This window comes from Molossus molossus, unplaced genomic scaffold (genome assembly GCF_014108415.1).
Source record: "Molossus molossus isolate mMolMol1 unplaced genomic scaffold, mMolMol1.p scaffold_m16_p_8, whole genome shotgun sequence".
Taxonomy (NCBI): domain Eukaryota; kingdom Metazoa; phylum Chordata; class Mammalia; order Chiroptera; family Molossidae; genus Molossus; species Molossus molossus.
The window spans coordinates 23,941,036-23,968,552 of record NW_023425402.1 but is presented as its reverse complement, the minus strand read 5'-3'; the positions used below and the strand labels follow the sequence as shown (position 1 = coordinate 23,968,552).

General features: G+C 43.9%; 1 pseudogene; it reads right to left on the bottom strand.

Moving 5' to 3' along the window:
• Positions 1 to 17,813: 17,813 nt before the first annotated feature.
• Positions 17,814 to 17,909, bottom strand: LOC118622084 (annotated as a pseudogene).
• Between the last annotated feature and the right edge of the window lie 9,608 nt (positions 17,910 to 27,517).

Here is a 27,517-nt window from a genome sequence, read left to right as displayed (position 1 = left end):
CAACATTTTAGAGAAAGTAAAAGACTAATCAAGTCTGAGGATCTTGTGTGTGACATGGTGACTCTAGTTGATAACATTGTGTTGTAATTGAAACTTGATAAGAGAGCCGACCTTAACCATTCTCTCTCTCACACACACACATAAAAGATAAATAAACGCATATGTGAGGCGATGGGTGTGTTAATTAACTAGATGGCAGGAATCCTTTCCCACTATACATTTATCAAGTCACTACAATGTAGATTAAAAACATTTTTTTTTCTTTATTGATTTTAGAGAGAGAGGAAGGGAGAGGGAGAGAGATAGAAACATCAATGAGGGAGAACATCATTGGCTGCCTCCTGCATGCCCCCCACTGGGGAATTGGGCCACAACCTGGGCATGTGCCCTGACTGGGAATCAAACTCTTGGTGCATGGGTCAACGCTCAATCACTGAGTCACACCCACCGGGTTGTACATTATCTCGTTAATGCTCACAACAACCCTGTAATCTAGGTGCTGTTTGCTCCATTTGGGGGTGGGGTGGTACGGACATTTTGGCTTAGAGAGGCTGTTATTTTCCCGAGGACACATAACTGGTGAATTCTATAGTTTGAGTTCAAATACAGAAAGGTCTGCCTCTAAGTCCTGCACTCTGAACCATGATAGAGAACACGACCTGTCTTTCCTCACAAAGGCAGTCCAAAATGTTATCTAAAATGCCATTTCCCTCTGAGTTTTTCAAACGGGGTCCAACAATTTTTTGTAAGGGTCCTAACATTTTTATTTTCTTTTATTGTAAAACCATGATTCATACAGTTAGAGCCATTTGGTATTAATGGCTTGTATACTATCAAATGAAAAAAAAAAAAAAAAAGGTGCAGAACAGTATAATAGCTTTTGTGCAAAAATATGTATATGTCTAAAAATAGATACCTATTTTAGGATATCTGCTTTTTATCATGGAATATTAGAGAAAAGAAAGGGGCGTGGCTGGGGAAATCTTTTCACCCTTCATTTTGTACAATTCTGTACAGATTAAATTCATAAGTGAATTAAGTGGGTGGGAAAATCACAGTTCATGTTTTTTTTTTTCCCCTCACCCATCACAATGCATTTATTTTGTACCTACTTGTTATCAGTCACTTGTAATGAAAGACAACTTATAGTGGGACAGTCTCTTATACTATTTTAAATTAGATGCATTATTTTGCTGAGTCCTTTCCAAACCATTCCAGTCAGATACTACCTCCATAAGTTGAGAAATCTGAGCAACAGAGAGGTCATTTGCCTAGTGAATAGCAGAGCCAGCATTCGAACCCAAGTTTTTTTTTGTTTGTTTGTTTGTTTTTTTATCCTCACCCGAGGACATTTTTCCATTTCTTTGTACAGATAGAGTGGGAGGGAGAGAGAGGAACAGAGAAAGAGAGAAACATCGACGTGAAGGGACACATCGAGTGGCTGCCACCCGCATGACCAACCAGGGCCAGGGACAAACTGCAACCGAGATACATGCCCTTAGCGGGAACCGAACCCGGGTCTCTCCGGACCGCAGGCGGACGCTCTAACCACTGAGCCAAACCGGCCAGGGCCGAACCCAAGTTTTTTGACGCCAAATGGCTTGCTTGGCTAACGATACAGTGGCTTTAAAGGTTTATGTTTTTATTTAGTGGAGGAGACTCTTTCAATTCCAGGCAACTAAAACAAACAATCTATCATGCCGTGGTTGCACTGAAGCCTCCTTAGTAAATGGCAGTAACTCTAGGAATATTTTACAGATCTCTCCTCTTATCTTTAGAGACAGCCCAACCATGACACCCGGAGTCCCATGGCAGGCTAATCTGCATACTGCCCAGGAACTCAGGGAAGTCCTTGCAGGCATCATTATCATAGGTGAAGATTATTCGGTTGCATGGAACACAGTCCATTTGTGCCAGCCAATGAACCCTGGGGGTCAGGCACAGGACATGGTTGTTGGAGCAGTACAGAGTTGTTTTAGATGGAAAATGAGGCCACCTAGCCCGAGGGAAGTGGATCTGGGAGGCCACCAGGGAGAGAGGCCCTTCTCTGTCTCTGTCTCCAGTCTCCCAACTCTCTTGGGCTATATGGCCTTTGATCTTTGCCTCTCTCTCCACCTCTGTTCCATTCTCTCTGCAGCCAGGATTCTGCTGCTTGTTCACATACCCCTTCCTCCAGCCTGTTTGCTATAGGGCCAACCTTGGCCATGACCCTACACAACCCCAAATGCCTATCATTATCTAACTTGGTCCAAATTCTTCTTCTTTTTTTTTTGCTTATTTTATAGTTCTTTTTTTTTTTCAGTTCATGGTTTTAATACCTCCTTGGATTGAAAGATCAAATTAATATTCATTATTTTTTAAACTATCCTCTAGAAGTTGCTCTTGAAGGTTTTTCTACAAATAGCTTTTTGATAGAAAAGAGAGTAGAAAGGATTTCAGGATTATGTCCCCCTACCTCAGGTTTCTGATCAAGTGTCATTTCAGCGAGTGATTCTGCATACCACTTTCCACCTTAACAATTACTGAAGCTCTCAGAGTACCCAAACAAGGGTCTTTGTTTTTGAGTCCCGCCCATCTGTATTTGAAGGCCAAGTCAATTTGCTTTGAAAATTGAGAGGCAATTGATCCTAGCACTTCAACACAGTGCATTTCCATCCTTTGTACAAGTAGAAGAGACACTTCTTGGTCCTATTTTCTTAAAAGTGGCCTTGCAACTTTATAAAGGTGTTTCACATGAATACTTAATTCCAGCTAAATTTACATTGGAATTTAAAATTTTGAAGATCGGATATTTCCCATAAGAAAAAATGTTTTCTTGATTAAAAAAAAAAACCCCAACAATATAAAACCCTTACTATTCAGTAATGAGACATTTCACTAAACGACACCAGAAAATGTTTCATTTGTATGTAGTCCTACTGTATATATTGAATACTTTCTAATAACAATTCTGAATATTAAGTTTCAAGCTTTATCAGTCAAAGGGTATAATTCATAAGATCCCCTTGAACAGCAAGTGAAAGTCAGGTGTTTCACAGTACAACAAAGAAACACAAACCCTATCAAATGCCCACGACACTTCCCACGGAAGGACAGTTTCTCTGAGCCCTGCAGGATGAGAAGTAAACTAGATGGGGGGTGGGGGGTGATTCAAGCAGACAGAATGTCATGTCTGAAGTCCTGAAGTCCCTAGGCAGGAGGGAATGTAGCAGCCGTCCCAGAAACAGAAAGAAAACCATGGGACACAGATTGCTGGAGGGATGGTGGCCTTTCAAGAAGCCTGTTAGGTGTGGCATTGTAGGCCAAGCGAAATATTTTGACGTCTTTGCAGAAACTATTGGGAAACCATGAAAGATTTCCAGTGTCTCCGGGAAGCTTTGAAATGTATTGTATAAAGTCAGTGACCTAATTTTGTTCCTTTGAAAGAAAGTAATCCTTTTTCCACTGTTGTTGCTTTGTCATTGTGTCTTATGACATGTTTGGCTTGGAGTAGTGACCCTCCCCAACTGTGAAAGATTCTCAGCTGTCACCCTCCCGTGGGTCCCCTTCCCCATTCTTACCTTCTCTTCTTCATTAAGAACTGGGTGAGACGTGTTAGATTTACTTTCTTTGTCTTCCTCTCTCAACCTTACTATCATTTTTTTCGTCTTTTTTTCTCTGTGCTGCATTTTGGAAAACTTACTTGGAACATTCTTCTAGTTCCCTGATATTTTATTCAGCCAACAAGTTTTTCTTTCTCTCTTTTTTAAATATGTTTTTATTGATTTTGAGAGAGAGAGAAAGGAAGGGAGAGGGAGAGAGAGATAGAAACATTGATGAGAGAGAACATCGATTGGCCACCTCCTGCATGCCCCCCACTGGGGATTGAACCCGAAACCTGGGCATGTGTCCTGACAGGGAATTGAACCGGCGACCTCTTGGTCCATAGTCGACGTTCAACTACTGAGCCTCATCAGCTGGGTTCTTTCTTTCTTTTTCTCTCTTTTTTTTTTCATTTTTAGTTCTACTTACTTTTTAAAAACATGCAATTATTCATCCTTTTTACAATCCTCTCTGCTCATATGTTCTAGTTTTTTCTTAAGATCTTGAAAAACCACAGTGCAGTGTCATACCAGGAACTTCATTTTTTAAAATATGATTTTGATTTTTAATATACTGTGTCAGATAAGGCTAATAATAGACATCTTTGTATGTCTTTTTTACTGTCTCCTTATTTCTATTGGTTCTTGCTCACAGTGACTTGCTTCCTTGTGTATTTCATAATTGTGACTATGAACCGTTTGTACTTGGAGCTTTAAGTAGGGGGGCTGTTTGGGCCCTTGGACGGAAGCTGGTTCCACCAGAGACCATCTGTCTTCACTTCAGACTGGTTCTTTGTGGCACTACCCACCCATGTCTCCTTTATACTACATTGTTGGCTGCAGGCATTTTTGGTTTACCCAGATAGTATTCATGTATACCCAGATAGTATGCATTTCAGTTGCAAAGCCACACAACGGCTGGGTTGTGGATGTTTAGAAAGGAAGTCTGCTGGAGTGGGTGGGAGCCAGGCTTGTATCGAAGCGGCCCTTTCGCCTGGGGCTGCACAGGGCGATGAGCTCCGAAGGGCCCTTACTTGGTTAACGCTCTGCTGCCGCCATCTTGAAATTCTTCATCATTTTGAACAAGGAACCCCACATTCTCCTTTTGCACTAGGACCCACAAATTGTGTAGCTGGTCCTAGAAGGAGTATGGCTCTTTAAGGACCCCAGCTTTATAGGCTGACGTCTTCTGTTTACGGGGCTTTCACTCTTATACCCTGTAACTGGCAAGTCCCTTAGAACTCGAAGCTCACATTGACTTGTTTGGTAAGAGCAGCTTCTGTGGACTTATCACCCTACGTTTCTATTGTATCTTTTATCCTGAATGTCTTTTACTTTCTTCCAGGAAATCAACGCTTTTAAAAAGATCGTTTAAAACATATGGATTTTCTTTTCTATGTGGAATTCAGTCCAGGTACTTCGTCTCAAATCCTGCTGCAGCAGAAGCCCGGGCCGTCTCCCGGTGCTGACCCCACGTCCTCTTGGGAAAGTCCCTCCAGGAGCACTTTCCTTTCGTGGGTCACCGACCTTCTTCCAGATGAGACCATCCGTGCTTCCTCCCGCCTCCATACCTGGACAATCCTAACTTAGTCTGCAGGGCCAGGGTCCACTGTTCCTCTCCTACATATTGTTAAGGCACAGGCCCTATCCTGATTCCTTCAGGGCGTGGCTCTTCTGGTTCTCAAAAGCCTTTTTTCTCTCGAACATTCTCTGCTTTTGCAGATCCAAAGTTCTGTCTTTTGCAACCTCTGTTATGAGATTTTCAAACGTATTTAGACATTGAAAAGATCAACACTGGCCCTGGCTGGGGCAGCTCAGTTGGTTGACTGTCGTCCAGTCCACCAAAAGGTTGCCGGTTCAATTCACATGCCCGGGTTGTGGGCTCAATCCCAAGTCGGGGGTGTGCAGGAGGCAGCCGATCAATGTTGCTCTCTCACAGTGATGTTTCTCCCTCTCTCCCTCTCCCTTCCTCTCTCTCTCTCTAAAAAAATCAATAGAAAATATTATTTTTAAAAAGTCCCCCTACAACAGTCCTGATTCTTCCCTGGGGAAAGGCTACCCCTGAGGGTGCTGAGTGTGAGGGAAAGGAAGCAACAACGCGACCTAGCTTTATGACACCTGTTTGTCCAACTGCACACCACTTGAGTGCTGGGGAGTCTCTGAGACCAGTTTCAGAGCTGACTTCCTAGTGGCAGAAGCAAATCCATTCAAACGTTGGATGTAAGTCAGTAGTTTGAGTTTAATTTCTTGCCTTACATTACAAGGACTCTCAACTCATCTAATGGTTACTAGACTTTGGAGTTATCAAACCCCTCCCTCCAAAAGTCAGGAGTGGGTTCCCAGTGAGCTCCAACACCTCCTTATTTGGTGGAGAATAGTAACAGTAAGTCAGTCGGAATGATCAAAGTATGGTTGTAGATTTGAGCTTTCATTTCAAAAGAGAGGAAATCTCCAAAGGTTAAGCACTAGAGTGCAAAGGTTTGCTGTACTTGAGAGAACAGCAGAGCAGGAATGAATGTGTTCCACCACTTGGTGGCAGCCTCGCTCTTTGTCAGGTATTTCAGGTTGTTCCTGGGCTGCACATGGTGAGGGCTGAAATCTCCGGGAACCCAGGCGAGTTTATTTAAATAGGTGGGTTGTACTCCTCATTTCTACTATGCATTTGAGTTCATTAAAATGGGGTGAGTGGGGGATGATCATGTATGAGCCAAGGAGACCTCCGTTTCACTGGCATTTTTCCATTTACAGACATTGTCTGAGATGAATGTGTAGGAAGCAGGCACGAGAGCATAATGACCAGCTCTGCACTGGCTCCCAGGACAGTCCTGGCTTCCGTGCTAGTGTCTGGTTTCTGTTTTATGTTTAAGGTTTTTGCCTTCAAGGATAGCCTTAATGTCTTGGAAGTTCAGCGGTGCTTTGAAAGTTACATTTGCTGTAATTTATCCTTCACGTGGCCGGTTTTAGTGGGAGGGCATTTCAGAACAGCTGGTTTCATCCTCTCACTTGTAGCTTCTCTGGCCTGCTCTGCCCCCCTCTGTTCCCTGGGGGGTCTCTGGGCCTGGGAGGTGGTACCAAGAGGCTGAGTCAGTTCACTAAGAAGCATTTGGGCAACAGTGACCTTAAAATAACCACAGTGCCACAGCCAAGATGACAAGGAGCACTGAAAGACAAGGGGATTAAAAAAGAAAAAGCAATGCCCTGGCCAGTTTGGCTCAGCGGTTAGAATGTCGGCCTGTGGTCTGGAGAGACCCGGGTTCGGTTCCCACTAAGGGCACGTGCCTCAGTTGCACTTTGTCCCCAGCCCTGGTTGGGTTGTGTGGGTGGCGGCCACTTGATGTGTCCCTTTTGCATCGATGTTTCTCTCTCTCTCCCTCCCTCCCACTCTATCTGAACAAAATGTCGAAAAATGTCCTCGGGTGAGGATTAAGAAAGAAAAGAAAAAACAATAAATCTCTAATGTAAAGGGCCAACACTCCTGCTCTGAAAAAGCTAAGAATAAATGGACACTTTTGAAGATAATCTCAGATCACAGTACAGCATCACATGATGCCACAAAGCTGTGAACATCTCATTTGCCATGAGATCATGGGTTCTTCACAGCATCAAGAAGAAGTTCAGGTCAGAATCAAGTGAAACACCCACATACATGGATTAAAGTAATAGCAGAAAGTTCTAAAGGCTTCAACCAGACTCCAATGTTGCCCTGGTGTCTGGGTGAAGCCTGCCCCACAAAATCCACACCCAGCTAAACCTTCATTTCTTCATTCTCATGGAATAAATTGTCATCTCTGCCTCCAATGACAGGATGGCCAACACATACCTGACATTTTCTGGTAAAATAAGTTCTTGCAAATGAGTTGCTATGGCTTTAACAGTTTGTTTCCTAAAAGCTGTTGAATGTTTTCTCTATTCAAATTCTCAGGTCTACAAGGTAGAGAGAAAACCACAAGGGGGCAGTCACGTCTTACTGTGATCCATAGAACAGTGACCCTATTCCAAGGGGTAGCAATTCTGATTTCAAATGACATTTCTTAGAGTCCAAATAAGTCAATCTTCTTGAATTTTTAGGATAATAAATGAAAGCCTATGCAAGAGAAATTTATTCTGAAAGAAACTCTCCCCAAAATTCTCTTTGTCTCAAGACTAGTGACATTGTAAAAACAACTATTATTTTCTTTGTTTTTAAGAAGAAAAGGAAAGTAAGTTTATTCTTTTTTAAAAAAATTATTTTTATTAATTTGTCTTTGTTACAGATGTTTCTCCTTTTTCACCCATTGACACCCTCCTCCCCATCCTCCCCACCCCATTTCCAGCTTTGTTGTCTATGTCCATTGGTTATACATACATGCATATAAGATCTGGAAACAACCCAAGTGTCCATCAGTAGATGAGTGGATAAAAAGGCTGTGGTACATGGACACAATGGAATTCTATGTAGCTATAAGAAAGAAAGATTTCTTATCCTTTGAAATGACATGGAGGGACCTGGAGAGTATTATGCTAAGCGAAACGAGCCAATCAGAGAAAGACAAATACCATGTGATCTCACTTATTTGTGGAATGTAATGAACTAAACAAACTGATGAACAAAATTGACCCAGAGACACAGAAGTAGGGTACAGACTGACAAACCTCAGAAGAGGGGGTGTTGGGGGGTAAGAGATAAAATGCAACTACTATTTTTAATGAAGATTTCACTTAAAAGAACCAATCCAATGAAAATCATGTGTCACTTATATGAAAAGTTAAGATTACAAATGAAATTATGTAACTTTTTTTAAAGAATGAGTCATAAAGTAGTGTCCCTTACATAAGCTGTGCAGCGTTCTGGAGAACACTTTGACACCCAGAAATAGTTTGCAGATGCTTTACTCATTAGTATCACTGGCATCTTGTGGAATGAGCTCCTCTGACAGTGGGCCCAGTCCAGAGATGGGGAGACACCAGAGAGGTGAGTGATGCTTGGCCATTGGCCTCAGGAAGCCCGATGATTTGGGTGTAAAGCCCTGGGGTTGGCACCCTGACTGGGGCCCCAAATGAAAGAACAAGAGAAATCTTTAGAAAAAAACAAATGAAATGGAGGCAAACAATTTACCAGATACAGAGGTTAATAGAATGGTTATAAAGATGCTCAAGGCACTTAGTGTTAACTTCAACAGCGTGGAAAATAACATGGACAACATAAAGAACCGATCAAAAATGAATACCATATCTGAAATAAAGAATACACTAGAAGGAGTAAACAGGGAAATGCAAATTAAAATCACAGTAAGCCCATAAGTAGATGAGTGGATAAAAAAGCTGTGGTACATTTATACAATGGAATGTTACTCAGCCAGAAAAAGGAAGAAAATTTTACCCTTTGCAACGGCATAGGTGAACCTGGAGAGTATTACGCTAAGTGAAATAAGCCAGCCAGAGAAAGACAAGTACCATATGCTTTCACTCATATGTAGAATTTAATGAACAAAATAAACTAATAAACAAAATGCTGACAGACTCATAGATAGAAAACAGACTGACAGCTGTCGGACGGAAAGGGGGTTGGGGGCCTGGGAAAAAAAAAGGTGAAGGGATTAAGCAAAAGAAATAAAGAACCTCCTAGACACAGACAACAGTATTGTGATTACCAGAGAGAAAGGGGAATGGGGGGAGGTAGAAGAGGGTAACTAAAGAATAAATGGTGATGGAAGGAGCCTTGACTTGGGGTGGTGAACACACAATATAATATAAAGACGAAGTGCTGTAGAATTACATACTTGAAACCTATATAATTTTATTAACCAATGTCACTCCAATAAATTCAGTTTTAAAAAAAAGAAAGGAATGAAACACCTACAGGAAATCAAAGTGGAAATAGAAAGAGGAAGAGATATTCATTCCCTCTGCTTCTTTCCTGTGCAGCCATATGTCCTGCAGTCATAGCTCCAGGTAGGCGTCCTTCTTCCAAAGTAACAGTTTTCTCCCTCTGCCCCTTAAGCCCTAGGAGTGTAAAGGCTTCTCTGTATTGCTAGTCCCTGGGGACTTCACCTTCCCTTGCTGGTTCCCTTAACACCTGCCCCCCCACCAAACACACACACACACACACACACATTAAACTCTTCTCAGTTAAATCCTTGGAGGATGTCTTCTTTCCCCGTTGGTACCCTGACTGATATGCAGCCTCCCCAAAGATTTCTCTGGACTCCAGAAAGTCTTATGGTCACATGTTGATTGCTGCCCAGACGTTCCTGCTTCTTCCCGTTAAAGATCTAAACAAGAAACAACCGCTTTACTGCTTTCTAAAAAAGCAAAATTCAAAAAATAAGTCATTTATGGGTATAGTAGAGTTTGCTGAAAAGTTGGGAGTAATGGGAAGTGGTCATATCCCCGGCCATACAGTCGACAACTTCAAACTTCTTATTAGATGCATACTGTATATCTAAGTGTTTGGGATCGTGGATGCGGGAGCCAAACCCCAGCTCTGCCACTTCCTGGCTACTATGTGATCTTGGGGACGTTGCCTAATTTTTCTGGGGCTCCCTCCCTTCTTTTCTCCTTCCTTCCTTCCTTCCTTCCTTCCTTCCTTCCTTCCTTCCTTCCTTCCTTCCTTCCTTCCTTCCTTCATCTCTCCCTTCCTCCCCCTTTCCCTTTTGTGACTTGGGGTGGTCATAACTCCTACACCCTAGGGCTGTGAGGATTAAACAAGTTAGTATATGCAGAATTCCTAAATGCCTGGCCATGATAAGGAGACTGTTCATTAGCTATCATTTATTATATATATATATATATATATATATATATGCACTATATACATTATTATTACTAGACATTCTCCCAAATCCTTCTCAGCTGGGTCTCAGTTTCTCTTAGGTCCTTTGTCAATATGACCCCTTATTTTTTCCAGCTCTCCCATTTCCTTCTCTTTCCTCTCACTCTTCTTCTCCAGGGCCACACCTGGGTGGGAGAGGACAAATATTTTTCGCCAAGGCCTTGCCTAGATCAGTAGTGTGGATCGCTGAGAATTGATTCTGGCTGCCCAATCTCATGCAATTCCGTGTGAGACCTGCTGTGCTGACAGTGGAGATGAGCTACTGGCCCAGCCTCCTTTCTGGAACCAGAGCCAAGCCCCAAGGCCCGCATTGGCCTGAAGTCCCCCAAGCTCCTCAGGGCATCTAGCCAACCACTCTAGAGCATTAGAGAGTGTCCCCAAAAGGAGGAATTGGGGCCAGGGCCCACAGGGAAGCTGGGGCTCCATACAAGTCCAGGTCCAGGCTCAGGGCACCCTACCTGGCAGATTACGCCAACCCCATCAGTCACAGACAATACAGGATGACTTAGATGATTGTGAGACTGTCGCCAGAGTGTGGGACCCTCTGAGTGCTGGTCTCCCACCTACTTCCTTCTGGATCGCCCTGGGGTCTTCCTGCTGGAGAGAGCAGAGAAGCCCAATGATCCGCATTCTCCCCCCCAGGCTCCCATGGCCCCACCAGCCAGGGTGCTCTATAGACGAAGAAGCCTTCCAGTTAGCAGGACCTACTCTCTTCATGAGGCACTCACAATGATCAACTTCTGATCACGACAAGTGAGGAAAACTAAAGAGGAGAAAAACAACCTTTAATTCTATTACCAAGAGATACTGTCTGGCTGCACTGGGCGTGTGGAAGGCAGCCAGCTTGCAGAAATGGAGGGACATCCATGGAAGCATGTTTGCAGTGTGAAGACAGGACTCCCAGGTAAAAAGGAATGTCACAGCAACATCGAGTCATTGTTTAGTATATGTCTCATGCACTATTTGAGACATATTTACACTGAAAAAATGCATTGTTTATCTGAAACTCTCATTTAACGGAGCGTCCTGTAATTTTTTATCTGCTAAACTGGACAACTGAACAGATTGTTAAGTGAAAAAAAGCAAATTGCCAAGCCTTATGTTTAGATTGACCCAATTACGTAAAGAAAAATTATTCTGTACAGAACATGCTTACATAGACACACACCCCCTCATAGATAAAAAGCTCTAGAAGAACATACACAGAATTAATGCCACTTGAGTGAAGGATACAGAAGGAAGGGAGTCTTTAATTTATACATTTCTACATTATTTTCACCTTTACCAATGAGCATATTATATAGCAAAGTAATTTGAAAGATGAGATGAATATAATATGGGTGAAAATACTTAAGAAATAAGTGAAAAGGCAAAAATAATAACTGTAACTCTATACATAGTATAATTACATCTATAATTATGAAAAATCCTATGTAAGAACATACATTTAAAGAGTTAATAGTGGCCCCAGATGCAGTAGTAGGAGCTTCCATGCATAACATCAGTCCACTCAAATGCTATGTATTTCATTCTCCTGTTTGATTTGCTTACCTCTCATTGACATCACCTCCTTTACCGAAAGAGGTGGGTCGTTGGAAGCCCACACGAATGAGAGGAGCTACTGGGCAAGGTTTTGGGCTGTGAGCTCCTGAATGAAGTCCAGGGTAGCACTTTGCATTTGGCTGCACTCTGTTTGCACCCCAGTAATACCAGAAGTCCCCGGGAGAAAAGGGACCTATGTCACTGTCCTGTGAAGAGTTAGAAAACGTTCAGGTCCCTGACACCATTTTAAAGGCCTGAACTTTACCCTGAAAACTTAAAATGGTTCCCTAAGAAACCAAGGACCTTGCAGTGTATGGGAAGCATCACGTAAAACTTGAGGTTGTGTCTCATGCTGGCAACTGTAATGTGTGTAAACTAATATCTCCAGGCAGCACATAGCCATGAACTTGGCCAATGGGGTCTTTTTGTTATAACAACACCCCAAACTTCTCCAAACTCCTTATACTTGATAACATGCTGTCATTCTTGAATCCTGCAACCTCCTGCCCCTGAGAACAGTCTATCCAACAGGCCATTTGTTCCTTTTGATTCTATTTTTAGAATGGCTTCCCTTTGGGCAGGGCCTTGAGAGCATATGTAAGCGTGGATGTCTGTTTTTCCAGGACCAAAAAACCTTACAAGTGAGGGAACACCGGGGCCCTCCCCGAGCCCCTCCGAATGCAGCTCTACTCTGGGAGCCCCACTGGCTGAGAGATGGAGGCCCCCTCTTCGGAATCAGCCGGTGCTGGACTGAGGGACAGTCACAGAAAATCTGTAGGTGCCACAAAGGAAGAGGATTAATTTATAGCAGTTAATATTAAAAATGACTTCTTTAGGCTATGTCATCAGACAGTGTTAACGGCTTCATAGAAGTAAAGAATATATTTATGCCCTGTGCTAGGCTGCCAATAAGGAGGATTCGAATGCCTGCTCTGCTTTCAAGGAGTTAATGCAGCGAGACGGTGGCAAGATGAGCATTCTCTCCGTGCACTAGGATTCCTGCAGGCCCGCCGCGCGCTCACTGGCCTGTTCCTCCCACCTTCCCAGCCACCCTGAGAAGTGGGCTGCTCCACGAACGAACGAGGACCGAGAGAGTCCATCGGTCACCAGTCGATGAACAGACCTTGACAAATGTGAAGTTTCATTTCTTCGTTCCAAAGTCATAGATGATGGAAACCAATTTTAAACACAAGTTAAATGGAAACTCGGGGAAACTGAGGCGTGCGCTCCACCCGCTGGGTGTTAGGTAACCAACCTGCTCCTCTCTCTGCCCACGGGCCCCCTGTGCCTCTGTGGTCCACCCAGTGGGTCCGAGACGCTCCGGCACTTCCTCAGCTGGCCAAGCCGGCAGTGTAGGGCGAGTTTCTGAGATGAAGGACAGAAGAAAGGGCCAGCTGGAGTCGGAAGGACAGGTAGTCATTGAAACTTGCTTCTTCAGAGGTAAACTATTTGGCCTCAACTCGAAGTCCATGGTAAGCTATTTTTACCCTGGTTGCTTTAAAAGAACCTTATTTCTTCCCAGAGAATAACTCAGGCGTGGAGAATCTGGCTCACGTAATGTGACTCAAATCATATTAAAATACTTTCAAGTCATGAATGGCTTTAGGGCAGAGAGCTGTCAAGTGATGAACCCATCCATATGTGTCCTTGCTGCAGATGGTGGTGTTTAGGTCGAATAAGCTTGAGCAATAAAATCGGGGCAGAGACCCTGCCTGCAGTCTCTGGTATCTTCCAAAGCACATGGCAGCGCCAGGGCACACAGTGCAAATGTAACACATCAATGCATCTTGGCTGAATTGATCAAGTCATAAGCATTAATTTATCACCGTGTGTCCTAATGTGAAGAGGGGAGGCAAAGATACCAGTGTAGAGGATGTATTCTATTTCCTCCGTTGGCAGAGAGTGAAAATTTCCATTTATACTCTCCCTTTAACGCCCCCCCCCCCCCCGCCCACGTCTGCCATCTGTTCTGGAATATCATCATTCATGCCGGGGTGCCCCTAGCGAGCCTCATTAGACAAGGTTTTGTCATGAACTATAAGTAGCAATGATTCAAAAAAGAGATTCGAGATGAATTTACTCCTTACCCAATTTACTTAGGTACTGGAGAACACACTGAAGAAGTGCTTGTTAGAAAGTGTGGCCCTGGCCGGTTTGGTTCAGCGGTTAGAGCGTCGGCCTGCGGTCCTGAGAGACCGGGGTTCGGTTCCCGCTAAGGGCATGTACCTCGGTTGCAGTTTGTCCCCGACCCTGGTCGGTTGTGCGGGTGGCAGCCACTCGATGTGTCCCTTTCACATCGATGTTTCTCTCTCTCTCTCTCTGTTCCTCTCTCTCCCTCCCACTCTACCTGAACAAAAAATGGAAAAATGTCCTTGGGTGAGGATAAAAAAAAAAAGAAAAAAAAGAAAGTGTGGCATAAGTGCATCCTTAATACGACTTCCATCACTCTTTCAACCAGCTTGTGATCTTCACTCACCAACAAAAGCCACACACGTCATTCATGGAGTGGTTATTGAGCAGCCTCTGTGGGCAAGTAATGGTGGGGGGCACAAGGTTAGTAAAACACAGACATTTCCCTAGAGAAGTTAGAAAACAACATGGGAAATAAAACAGGTGGTTATAATACAAGCAGGAAGTGATACAGTGCAGAAAGTTACACATACAGTAATGTAGGAGTTCTTGCAAGAGACTGATTTCCTGCATTTGGAAGTGGGGTGGGGATGCCTTGAAGGCATTTGAGCCCGCCCTTGAGCAAAGGGGAACATTGTGTCAGGTACAGTCAGGACCTTGCAGGGATCAGCAGAGGCAGAGGTACAAAGGTAGGGAATTGCATGGACATGTTCAGGAAATAGGTAGTGAGTGATGGGGTTTCATCAGCATATGGATACATCACGAGGAATAGAAGAGATGGAGCTTCCATGCCTGTCAGATCAGGAACTATGTTAAATTATGGTCTATAAATATAGACTTTCTCCAAGGGCAAGTTTTTGTGCTCAGCAGTGACGTTAGAGCTTTCTTTGAGGAAGTCTGAATCAAGGGGTGGCCTCCCAGGAGTCAGGTTGTAAACTGACCACTAGGTGCTCCCATATGGAAAGCAGAGAGCAAGGGTACTTATTGATGCCTTTTGGGGCACAGAACAAGGTGGAGAAAGGTAGAGGAACATCTCATTGAGCAGATGTTGCAGCCCAATTTGACAGATGAGCAGACAGAGGCATAGAGAGGCTGACTATGTGTGTACATTTGTGTAAGCTGTCAAGATTTGAACCCAGGTCCATCTGGCTCCAAAGCTGGTGCTCTCAAATAGTATTAGCCTCGATGTCATTGTAGAAATGTTAATGTTCCACTTGACAACATAGACATTCCGTTTCATTGTCATGGCACCCATTCCAGCAGCTAACTTTGGGTCATGATGGCAGATTCCAGAGTTTTAGAAGATGTTAGCAAAATCACAGCCTGAGCGCCAGGTTCGGTAAGGACAAGGAGAACCCAGAGCACCTGTAAAGAATAGTGAGGGGTCTAAGTAATGAAGGATCAATAAAGAAATAACAGTGTGAATAAGAAGAGTTAGCATTCCAGTGCTAGTCGATGGTGAAACGCTGTGCACGAATTATCTCCTTTCACAGGAGCTGAATGAGGTAGGTGTAATTAATATCACAGAGAGGTTAATTAACTTGCCTAAGATCACATAGCTAAGAGAATGGCAGAGTCAGGACACAGATCCAGGCATTTCTGACCTCAGGGTCTGTGCATGAACCTGCACAAACTGTCCATTTGAAGGACGTCAAGTAACCCCAGGGAGAAGACAGACCCTCTAATACAGTAGTCTCCCCTTAACACTTTCTATAGCTTCAGTTACCCAAGGTCAACTGCAGTCTAAAATGTTAAATGGAAAATTTCAGAAATAAAAAATCCATAAATGTTCAATTGCACGCCATTCTGAGTAGCATGATGAAATCCGTGCCGTCCCTCCTGAGAGGTGGATCATCCCTTTGCCCACAGTCTCCACACTAGATGGCCACCCACCCCTTAGTCACTCAGTTATCAGATCAAATGTCCCATTATCGCAGTGCTTGTGTTTAAGTAACCCTATTTTATTTAACAGTGGCCCCAAAGTGCAAGAATAGTAACGCTGGTCATTCGGATATGCCCAAGAGAAGCTGGACCGTGTTTGTTGCATATCCCCAGGAGGTCACCAGTAGCCTAACGCTATGACACATGCCTACGTCATTCACCTCACTTCGTCCCATTGTGTAGACATTGTGTCATCTCACATCATCACAAGAAGGTGACCTCAGCACAATGCAATATTTGTACAATAAGATATTTTGAGAGACCACATTCACTTAACTTTTATTATAGTATGTTGTTAGAATTGTTCTATTTTATTATTAGCTATTGCTAATCTCTTACTGTGCCTAATTTATAAGTTAAACTTACCATAGGTATGTATGTCTAGGAAAAAACATGATATAGTAGGGTTGGGCACAATCCTTGATTTCAAGCATCCACTGGGGGTCTTGGCCCCTACCCCCTGTGGATTAAGGAGGGACTACTGTTCAGAAGAAGACTGTAGGAGTTTGGAAGCTTGTACATGCTGAAAATCATGGAGCCCGGGGCTATCTAGAGATGAATTCATCCAAGAGACCATTCATTATCTCTGTCTAGTCAAAGTTTGCTCCCTTCAAATTTGCCTTCACAAACTTACCAGGACAATATTGTTGGTCCCAGCCACTTCTCACATCCCCATGCCTCCACGGCTTCCTCCTTTCTCTCATGCCAAAACCTGTGACTGTTTCTGTCCCTCTTTGGCTGACAACATGAAGACTGGGCTGCTTGAAGCAGGAGTTTCAAGTGTGCGCCGAGCCCTGTTTCCCTATTCTTCAATAACGACATTTTTCTCCCAGTGAACTCAAGACTTATTTTAATTTGGTGAAAGTCATCTCTCATGGCATCTCCTTATTGTGGATAGGAATAGTTGGCATTGTTTGGGGCCCGCTGTGTATTAGTTCATTTAATTCCCATAAATAACCTGATGGGAGGATACTGTTATTATCTCCAATTTGCAGATAAGGAAACAGGCGCAGAGAATTTATCTCTTGCTGGTTAGGCATATGTTGGAAGCAGGCAGAATCCATGTTCTTGAATTCTAGGGTTGAGTTAGGGCTCATCTACAGTTTGCTAAACCCTGTTGAAACCCACGATGCTGAATGTTGACATGAATGTATTTGCTCCAAGGTGAGGGCTGGTAGCCCTCCTTCTCGACAACGTTCCAGAAAGCACGGAACTCCCTTTAAATCACTTTTTAAAAGTCACATTTGTGGATCTGGAGGCTTGTCATCCGTCTGCCAGAGGCACCGTGTTAGGAGACAGAAAATGGCCCCATCTCACTTGCTGGCATACGCAGCGTGGTGTCCAAGCTGCCATGTTGCAAAGTCACATGACGAAGAACAGTTGCCAGGGACAGGAGGTGATCTGTGACTCCTGAACGGCGCCTTAAGTAGCAAGATCCACCGAGACATGTGGTTTGGATTAATTAAAAAAAAAAAAAGAATCAGTACATTCTTAACAAATGGTCGTATCATTTTTGGCATCAACTAACATACTGACCAAACAAACGGTGTTTTATCTGTGGTGAGGAGGAAGCCCATCAAGCCACAGCTCTCTAAGGAAACCAAATGATTCAGCACTGCCTTTCCACTGCATTACATTATGTGATTCTTTTTTTTTTTTTTAACAATTAATTAATTAATTCAAATTTTATTGTTAACAGTATTATAAATGTCTCCCATTTTCTCCCTTTTTACCCCCTCAACCCCACCCCAGGCCTTCCCCAGGCTATTGTGTGTGTCTGTGGGTTATGCATATATGCATATATATTCAAAAATATGGAACGCCTCACGAACGTGCATGTCATCCATACACAGGGGCCGTACTAACCTTCTCTGCTTTCGTCTGTGTGCTGCTGGAGTGAGCACAGATTATGTGATTCCTTTGACGTGAAGGGAATGTGCTGTCCTCACCCCCATACTTTGGGATGGACCTGGGCAGAAAAACACATCTATTCAAATAAATAAATTGACGTGTGTACTCAGGAAGAAAAATTGAGAGGAGCTCCTTCAGGAAGAGAAGTAACGACCTTCCGTCTGTGAAATTCTCTTTCGTGCACAGTCTAAGGGACACGGCCCTAGTGCCCTACGTGATCATTCCCTTAGCCGACGTTCCAAGAAGAGAGCTGCTTGTCGAAGGGTGGCGGGGGAAGGCCTGTACCGCACGCTGCCTCACTGGCCTCTGGAAAGGCGTCCTCCAGCATTACAGAGCTCCGGTTTCCCGCACCCTCGCCCACACGTCTATTTCATTTTACCACTGGAAAGTAAGCTCAAACAATGCTGCTTGGTCCGTTTTGCTTGACCCCTCGTGCTCGTGTTGCACAGCACCTGGCCCCACCTACCTCCCTGATCTCATGTCACTCCCCTCCTGCTCTCGGCTCCAGCTGCCTGGTCTCCTTGCGTCTCCCCAGCGTCTCCCACCACAGTTTGCATGTGCGGTTCCCTCCTCCTGGAATCCTTCTCCCTGGTGGACTCAGACCGGGCCTTCGGCTCGGCTCTCTGTTTCAACATCTTTCTCAGGAACATCAGCCTTGTTCCCCCTAACTAGATCAGACACCCGTGAAGTTCCCGCCAAACACCTTTCTGTTGAAGTGTAATCGATCGACCATGCAATTCACTTGTTAATGTTATATCCCCACGACTGAATTGTAGCTCCATGAACTCACAAATTTTTTGTTGTTATTCATTGTATTTGTTGCCTGAAGGTGCCTAGGACATGCTAGACACTCAACAAATAATATTTGAATAAATTAATTAGTGAGTATTGCGAAATCAATAGAACTTGCCTTCAAGTTGCTATTAGCACAGAAAGAGAAAGAAATGCAAAAAATGGTAATGCAATGTAATAAATATACTACAGTAGAAATCTACAAAGTTCAGTTCAGGAAAGAGAAGGGGTAAGTGACTAATGTTATCTGGAGCAATCCAAGGAGGCATTATGGGTAAGATCACCTGAGCTGAGGTGTGAAGGGTGCACTCCTAATAAAAAGTCAGGGACAACTGGTTGGTGTGGCTCAGTAGTTGAGCGTTGACCCATGCACCAAGAGGTCACCAGTTCGATTCCTGGTCAGGGCACATGCACAGGTCGTGAGCCCGATCTCCAGTGGGGGGCATGCAGGAGGTGGCCAATTGATGTTCTCTCTCATTGATGATTCTATCTCTCTGTCCCTCTCCCTTCCTTTCTCTCTAAAGTAAAGAAAAGTAAATAAATAAAAAGTCAGGGACAAGTGGGGTGAGTACTTAGATAGAGGAGGAGGCAGAGCTGGGACAAGAGAGCACGGAACGCACAGGCTCTGAGACAGTTTCTCAGTGGAGCACAGGGGAACACTGGAGACTAATGGGGTTGGAGAGGCCACTAAAACTTTACCATGTGGTTTAGCCAGGGCAGAGAAGACACCAGGAGAATCTGCATTTTTAGATTGCTTTTGCAAACTGGGGAAAGCATTGAGGTGGAAGGGCATTAAGACAGAAAGCCACGGGAGGGGAGGAGGGGACAGAAAACCGCGAGAGAGTGAAGAGGCCATGGAACCTGCTGGAACCAGGGAAGTAGCCATGGGGTTGGAGAAGACAATGCCGGGACAGGATGGGCTACATTAGTGCAGGACCTAGTGCAAAATGGAAAGTCAGGGCCCCTTGTTCAAGGGAAAGTGGCATGAAAGGTAAATACAAAGCTTTTTCCTTTCTTCCAGAGCGCCACCCCTCTCAACTTGTCAGGGTAATTTTGTTGTTGTTGTCATTTAAAGCTTTCTCCACGAAGAAAAATTAAATTTTACATTTTAGAATCAATGTTATCCCTCATCTTTTACTCTGCAATGCAAGTTTGAAATATAAGTGTCAGCATTTCATTCATATGCAGATTCACCGAAATTACACAATTTGAATTGTGTGGTTGATTCTGCAGGGTGCCTCGACCTGGCCAGAAGAGACAAGTACAAGTCTGACTCAGGAAGGTTGGAAAAAGGACAAGAGGCTTCTCCAGGCACAAGCTGTTCTTGGGAGACTGAGGGTGCCCTGCTGAGATATTCCCGGGGGAGGGCAGAAGGTCAAAGATGCCCAGGGGCCTCATTCTAGAGGTGGGGCAAGGGCGTTTGCTGACCAGCCACATCAAGGTGAAAACCGGGTATATCAAAGCAGACGTCTTTCCTTACTCTTGGCCTGCAGCCCCAACCCCCACCAGAAAGGTAACCCCCAAGAATCTTATACTTCGGCACCAGGAGGTGCTCAGTACTGGAAGGCACAGGCAGGAAGCTTGCTCCCTCAACAGGCCACCTACAGTTGTCCAACAACCAGCTGCATCAAGGGCCTCCAGCCTGGGACAGGGACAGCAGCTGCCACTCCCACATCCCACCACACCTCCCAATCCCAGGTGCCACAGGGCGCATGTGCCTGACCACCACTCTCCCTGGGGGGCAGGGGAGGCTGAGCAAGCTAAGCCCTGGGGCTCTAAGGAACAGCAGGAACATGTGCTCAGCAGGAAGAGGGACTACTGGTGAACCGAGGCTCCAAGGACCCTGGAACATGCTTCATTGTCCCATTAGATTTCATTTGTAAAACAGAAATTCAAAGATAAAATGATTAAGACTTGTAAGACACCATCTGCAGAGCATTAAACCCCAAGTATAGGGCCCTGCTGAGAGTGGGTTGCTGGCTCCCAGCAGAGATGATATATTTACAAGATAAGAATGATAAAATGATGTTTCATTGTGTGCATGTGGGTGTCTTGTGGAAGGCATACAGGAGAGGGAGGAACCAATATATATAACAATGCCATAAACCCAGAGAGGGAATGCAAGTTGGAACAGGTGTGTTTCTAGTGAGACCCCTTCACATTCTGCCTTTTCCACTTCCCTATTCCCCCAGTACACCTGCATTGTCAATGGACACTTGACTTTGAAAAATAAAGGAGCTTCCTGTATAATATACAAGACTGAGCATGTGAAAAATACTGTGGAAATCTCTTGGCCCAGACTGATAATTGAGTTAAAGAAAAATTAAACTATTATCTAGCTTACCACTGAAATTAAAGGTTTGGAGAATTTTTGAATACTTTTATAAAGAAAGAAAAAAATGTTGACTTCTGTAATTCCCCTTATTCCCCCACATATTCAATGCATCTGATCAAGTATCTGGGTCATACTCTAACTATTGAATTGGCTGGAAATAAAATTCCTGGTAAAATATTAAACATGGAAGTGTTAGTTCATGATCTAAAGTAAAAGTTTTCTGAAGCTTTCTGTATTTTTAAAATAAGCGTCCAAAAGATGAATGTGAAAGTGCCGTTTATTCCTTAATTTGTTCAACAAATATTTATACTGAGCAGCTATGGTGTGCTAGACTGGAGGTGTAGAAAGGAACAAATAAAACAGGTTGTTCTAGGAGAACATTTTAGTGGTGGAAGACCTCCAAAAATAAGTGAATAAAAACATGGTCATTTCTGGCTGTACTTTTCTTGCCCTAGCCCTGGAATCAGCTATTTCTCCAAAGAACCTTTTCGTAGAAAATGGTATTTAGACTTTAGAGTCCTATTGCTAATGTATCTTTGAGCATACATTCCTATTGCTCCCGGGTCCTCGGGAAACAGCACTCTGTCTGTACTCTTCCACGTGATGCCATCTTCCCTTGCTTGAGCTCTGAGTGCCCAGCTCACACTGCCCCAAGATGAACAGACCTCCTATTCTGCTTGGGCTAGGAAGCCCACAAAAGGCTACCCCTCCACATGCACTGTCTCCTCACTGGGCTGAGAGCCTGCCCTCGTATCTGCATTGTCAAATGGGCAATAAAAGAAAGAACAAAGACCACCCAGCTAGCCTATGTATAATTTTAGGGAGCAGAGCAGGAGAGGGAAGGTTGGCAAGAGCAGCTCTTGCTGCCATAAAGCAATCATTATTCTAACTTTCCTCCTTCCTGGTTTATTAAAGACATTCTTCTTCTGTTAACTGAACTGAAATGTAGCCAACAGCAGTGATCATCGTCAACCAATGCAATGAGTTAGGGGAAGTTCTATTGTACTCCAAATATTTTCCCACCAAGTCTTGGCTTAAAACTAAGCCAAGTCTTAGAAAATTCCTCTGGGGTCAGGTTGGCCTGCAAAGAAAGCATGTACTACCACAGTAGGTTCCTAGAAAAGGTGTTTTGTTGGTTGGTTTTCATCTAATTTTTATCCAGAATACCCTCTATAGTCTATCACGTAGGGAGAATTAGCTAAACATCATTAAAGTCGGCTGACTGGTGAAACCCTGAGCAGTCTTTCACCTTTTCAAGACCCTTTCACTGAAAGCAGGGTTACTACCAGTCTGCTTCCTCACTGTATCCATCCTTGATGTGACTGCTTCTGCCCCTTCTCCTATTTTCATTGTCCATGCTCTCCAACTCAATCCTAACTTTCCTTCTAACCCAATAACAAATTCTGGGATCCCACCCCAAGGACCAGGGATTACCTCTTTCCAGAGTATTTGGCAATCTTCATGCCCAGACATAATGTGTCATAGACTGGAGTTTATATAAAGAAAAAAGTAAAGAAAGAGAATGTGTGTGTGTGCGTGTGTGTAGAGTGTAGAGAACTAGCCAGCAAGCCAACTCCCTCTTCTCTTCACCATTTCCCCACTCATTTGCTGCTTGAAACAGTCACCTATTTGTCAGGACATGGCTTTGGGAGGAAGAAGAGATGACTTAGATTGAGAAGCAACCCAGTGGCTTTTTCTGTCATTTCTCCCACCAGAGTAGAGCTGCTTAGCACTGGACCACAATTCAAGTTTCTTATGCATTTGGTATAACCCAAGAACCAAGCAGATTCTAAGAGTTTATGTCAGGGAATTCAAACTGACTGCCCCTTAGCTGAATGCAAACCCACAACAAGTGTATGTTTGTCCAGACAGCATTTAAGAAGCGAGTGTGAGTGTCTGCAGGCCAAGTGTGCCCTCTCTAGCCTGCCGCGTGCCTCCTCATCAACACTGTCCTACAGCAGCCACCACACACCGTGCCTGTTGTGGGCCCCTGGTGTAGAACCCACTGCTGATAATACTGACTACTCTTCCCACACACATAGTCTTCTTTCTCTGTTAGAATGGGACCACCTATCTCTGTTACTGCAAGAGGTCTTATCATATTTTCTTCCCAGGCTCTCCTTCTACCGTTGATCATACATTCCTTTTTACCATTCACTGAGTTGTTTGGGAGGCTGGCCCTGTCCACAGCTTTTGTAGAGAGAGCACCAGACTGAGTCACAGGCCCTGGCTTTATTCTGGACTCTGCCTCTGAGAAGCTGTGTGCTGTTGGGCAAGTCACCTCGAACTCCAGCCTCCACTCCCCAACCCGAAGTGAAGGGATGGGAGGACAAGACCTCAGTTTTCTTTCAGCTATCACATGTTCCACTTTTGCGATTTTTTTTAGGTCACAAACCAGGAGAAAAGTAGCATCCATTCCATTCGCTCAACAATTATCCGTTGAGATGGGACTGGGTGCTGGGGATACGGTGGTCATCAGGACACATCAAGTCCCTGCCTCTGTTAGAGGGAGGCAGTAAGCAAATGAAGAACATCAGTTTATGATCATTCTTATAACCAGAAACTTGACAAAGAGTGGGTAGTGACAAACAAGGCATCTCTAAGGAGATGACATCTGAGCTGTGACCTGAGTGAGAAGCAGCAGCGAGCCACGCGAGGAACAGATTGTAGGAGAGGGAACAGCAAGTACGAAAGCCACAAGGCCTGTCTGATGAACCGAAAGCAAGCCGACGTGTCCGAAGTGTTCTGAGCAAGGGAGCAGAAGGCACAAGAAGAGGCGAGAAAAGGTCACAGAGGCCAGATTGCAAAGGACCGGTGACTCTGACGAGGGGGTCCACTGACCGGCTCTCAGCAGAGACGTGGCCTGTCTGTGGCTTCCACGAATGGTGTGAGTGGAAGCAGTCAGTGGGAGACCAGCTAAGAGTGACTAGAGTTGTCTGGGGCCATGGAAATGGAGAAAGTAGACAAACTTGGTTGTATTTTGGAAGTGGACCCAGCAGGACTTACTGATAGATTAGAAGAAGGGGTGATGGGGTAGGGAGCGAAATCGCCCACAACAGGAAAAAGCATTTACTTGATACTACATTACTATGGGGTTTTGGATGGAGGAACTGAGTGGATGCTGCTTTGCAGGAGCTGTTGTTAGCAGACCTTCAAATCACCAGCATTAAATCCAACAACGCTGCCAATCTTCGCCTTACATATTCCCGCTCACCTTATAAACATCTGTTAAAGACAGCTTTGTTCTTTCATTCAGCATATATTTATGGATTGTTTACTGCATGCTACTTTGAAAGTCACATGACTGGTTAATTTTAGTATGGTTGTTTTAAACAGCTTCAATTGGAGCCTACTTAATAAGTCACCTAAGCTACTGATTAAAAATAATTTTTTTTTTTTTTTTTTTGGCATTGGCAGGCAATTTGCAACAAACGAAGGTACCTTAGTTTCATGCCAACTGTGAGCAAATAGTTTGGGTTCTCAATCTGTAATATTCTAGAAATCATAGGAGGTAGCCAGAGTAAGGCTTGAGATGCTCCTGCCCTTTGTCAAACTCTCTACAGCTGCGCAGCTCAGCTTCTCTCAGTTGAACATTTCATTTGCTAGAGAGGAAGGCACTCATTCCAAGGACTCTCCCGGTGTCTGCTCTGGTGTCTACAAGTAGGGGATGGACTCAGTCTGATCAGCTCCTTGGAACCAATTGCTCTCATTGCTGCTTTTGTGGATCCAGGTCTGAGTATGCTCCACGCGGTGTCCTTAAATATCCCAAAGTGCTACAGAGATCCCCACTTAATAAATCTCCAGTCACATGGAGTTATGCTAATAAATTGAGACCCTTTACAACTGAGGCAAAAGACAAGTGAAGCCTGTTTAACTAGCTTGAAGGAAAAACAAAATGAAAACTTCACCAACTTCTGACCATATTGGCTCTGAAACTCACAAATGTGGTTATTTTACTTTACCAGTGAACCCCAACTTATTCAGGTGTATACATATTTCTGCTCCCTGGGGGTATCATTTTAGGATTCTTCAGATAAACAGATACAGTCTTTCAAATGGCAAAAGCCTCAGCTAGATTTGGAACATTTTCAGCTGCCACTTGCAGGTATTTCTGCTCATTTCCATGAGCAAGGGTGGAAGCCCAGGCTCGTGTCCCAAGTTCACTTCCAGTGTTGGTCACTTTAGTGACAGCAGCTATGTTGGAAAGTCATCTACTTTTTACGGCTTGAGTGACTCACAAAACTTCCTCGCACCCTGGATCTCACCCTCCCGTGCTCCCCCAATGACAGCTGTTGTACCAGAGAAATCAGGTATCATGAATGCTTTCCTGCTGCAGGGGACTCTGCTGAGGCATAAAGAGGGGGACGGCGCTGCCACGTCCAGCAGCTGGGGCCAGCCGCCTCCCCACGGGGTTGATGGAGAAGCACCAATCCCAGAACCAGCAATTCCTCTTCCCTGCTCCCCAGCCCTACGCCCAGACATGAGTATAAGATCAAGGTGGGAGACAGGAAGGGGGTTTCTTCCTCAAACTCTGGACAGGAAGGGAGTCTTGCCTCTCTTTGCCTCTGTTTAAATAGATCTACCCCAGGCTGAACAAGGAAAAGGAGAATTGAGAGAGATGGCAGAGCTGAGAGGAGGCAGTAGAGCAGTATCCTATACACCCACCATCTGGCATAAATATCCCTTGAAGGGAGGGGAACGTGGAAGGACACTGGGGCTGACTGTCTTTCTGGTAGACCTCCCAGGAGAGAGCCACCTGCTGGACAAGAGATCGCAGCTCCCTCTACCTGGAATACTCCTTACCACAAGGCTCCTTCTGGTCATTCATTGCTCAGTCTGAATGCCATCCCCTCGGAGAGACCTTTGACCTCTGGATCTCAGGCTCCAGAACAAGAATATTCATTCACTTGACGGGGGAGAGGTGGAGATCGAAGATCAAAAGTGCCCCTTAGGTGTTCCTTTTATTACCACAGAGGTTGTCCTCAATAGCCTCAATTTTGAGGCCTAGAAAACATAATTAGAACATGGGTCTTCCTCCAAGGTGTCTGGGAAATAGGAAGATAGAGAATGACGAGGATAAAGGAAGTACTTAATTGTATTTTAATTAGATGGTTCAAATAATTTAAATACTAAAGGAAGTGGAGAGGATTATTAGACAATTCACAGATAAAGACATCTCCATTCCCATGCTGGTGGTTTGTATATGGGAACAGGCTCATGATATTTGCTGCTAAGAAACTGAAATCGCCTTACCAAAATAAACAACGGAAACATCTAATATTTTTCATCTGATTCTCACTCTAGAGTAAAAATTTGCACTTCGAAGGTAAACTTTTCAGATCCAACTTCCAGGTGACAAGAGCCTTGTGCTACTGTAGTTTGATGTTTGGCATTAACTTAAAAAATTCAGACAAATCCTACCAAAAAAGACCTTTTCCATAAACTTTTTCATCTCCCAACCATATACATACAACCCTATGTACACGTTGGTATTTTTTAGTATCATGTCACTGCCATTGTGTCCTTATTGCATTCCTCAAATGCTAGTCGCATTCATCGCATGGTTTCTATGGGAAATTTAAAATGGTTTGGATATCACTTAAATTGTTTTGAGTTGGAGGCAGGAAAGCATGCCGTGCTCAATATGTAAAAATTGTGTGTGTGTGCGTGTATGTGTGCATGCATATAAGAGTTTTATGTATTATATATTTACAGAAATAAATTATGTATGTGCAAATATAAATTTGAAAACAATGCATATCGACGTGTTCAAATGTGAACCTTTCAAATGGACTTTGCAATACGATGCAAGTAAGGCACACTTTAGTCTTTTTTTTTTTTAAGTTTATTAACTCCCCCCCCCCATATATTCTTTTGTGTAGACTTAAATGTAATCATCAATGCTTGTAAAAGGAGCAGGAGTTAGTTGCATAAGATAGAAGAAATAATTTGAGTTAAGACTATGGAGGATGCCGACTTAAGGTTTTCAATAACTGGTTTCTTAGTTTGGCCCTTCTTAATACACATTTATTCAGAATTTAGGTTTTATTGTGATAGTCAATATGTTGAGTGGACTATTATTTTGATGCTGGCATTTAGATTTTATTTGTATTTCAAGAAGATTTGGACAGTATACACATAACTAATTTATTGAAAACGTATTTAGATTCTACCATATTCTCTAAAAGCATTCTTAAGCTCATTGCAGATGAATGAGGGAAATGCTAAACATCAGCCCTTGCGTTAGTGTGTGGCAGCCATTCAAGCATTTGCAAACAACGTAAATAACTAACTTGTCTGACATTCCACATATTCAATTCCGCAAAGCCATCACTCTCAAAGGCCTGATTAACCCTGTCTCGCCTTGTGCTTCCTGATCCCTTTTGTTCTATTTTCTTTTTCTCCATAGCACTGAGCACCATCTAGTATAAGACTTGTGTTTGTTTACTACTTACTGTCTCTCTGTCCCCTGCA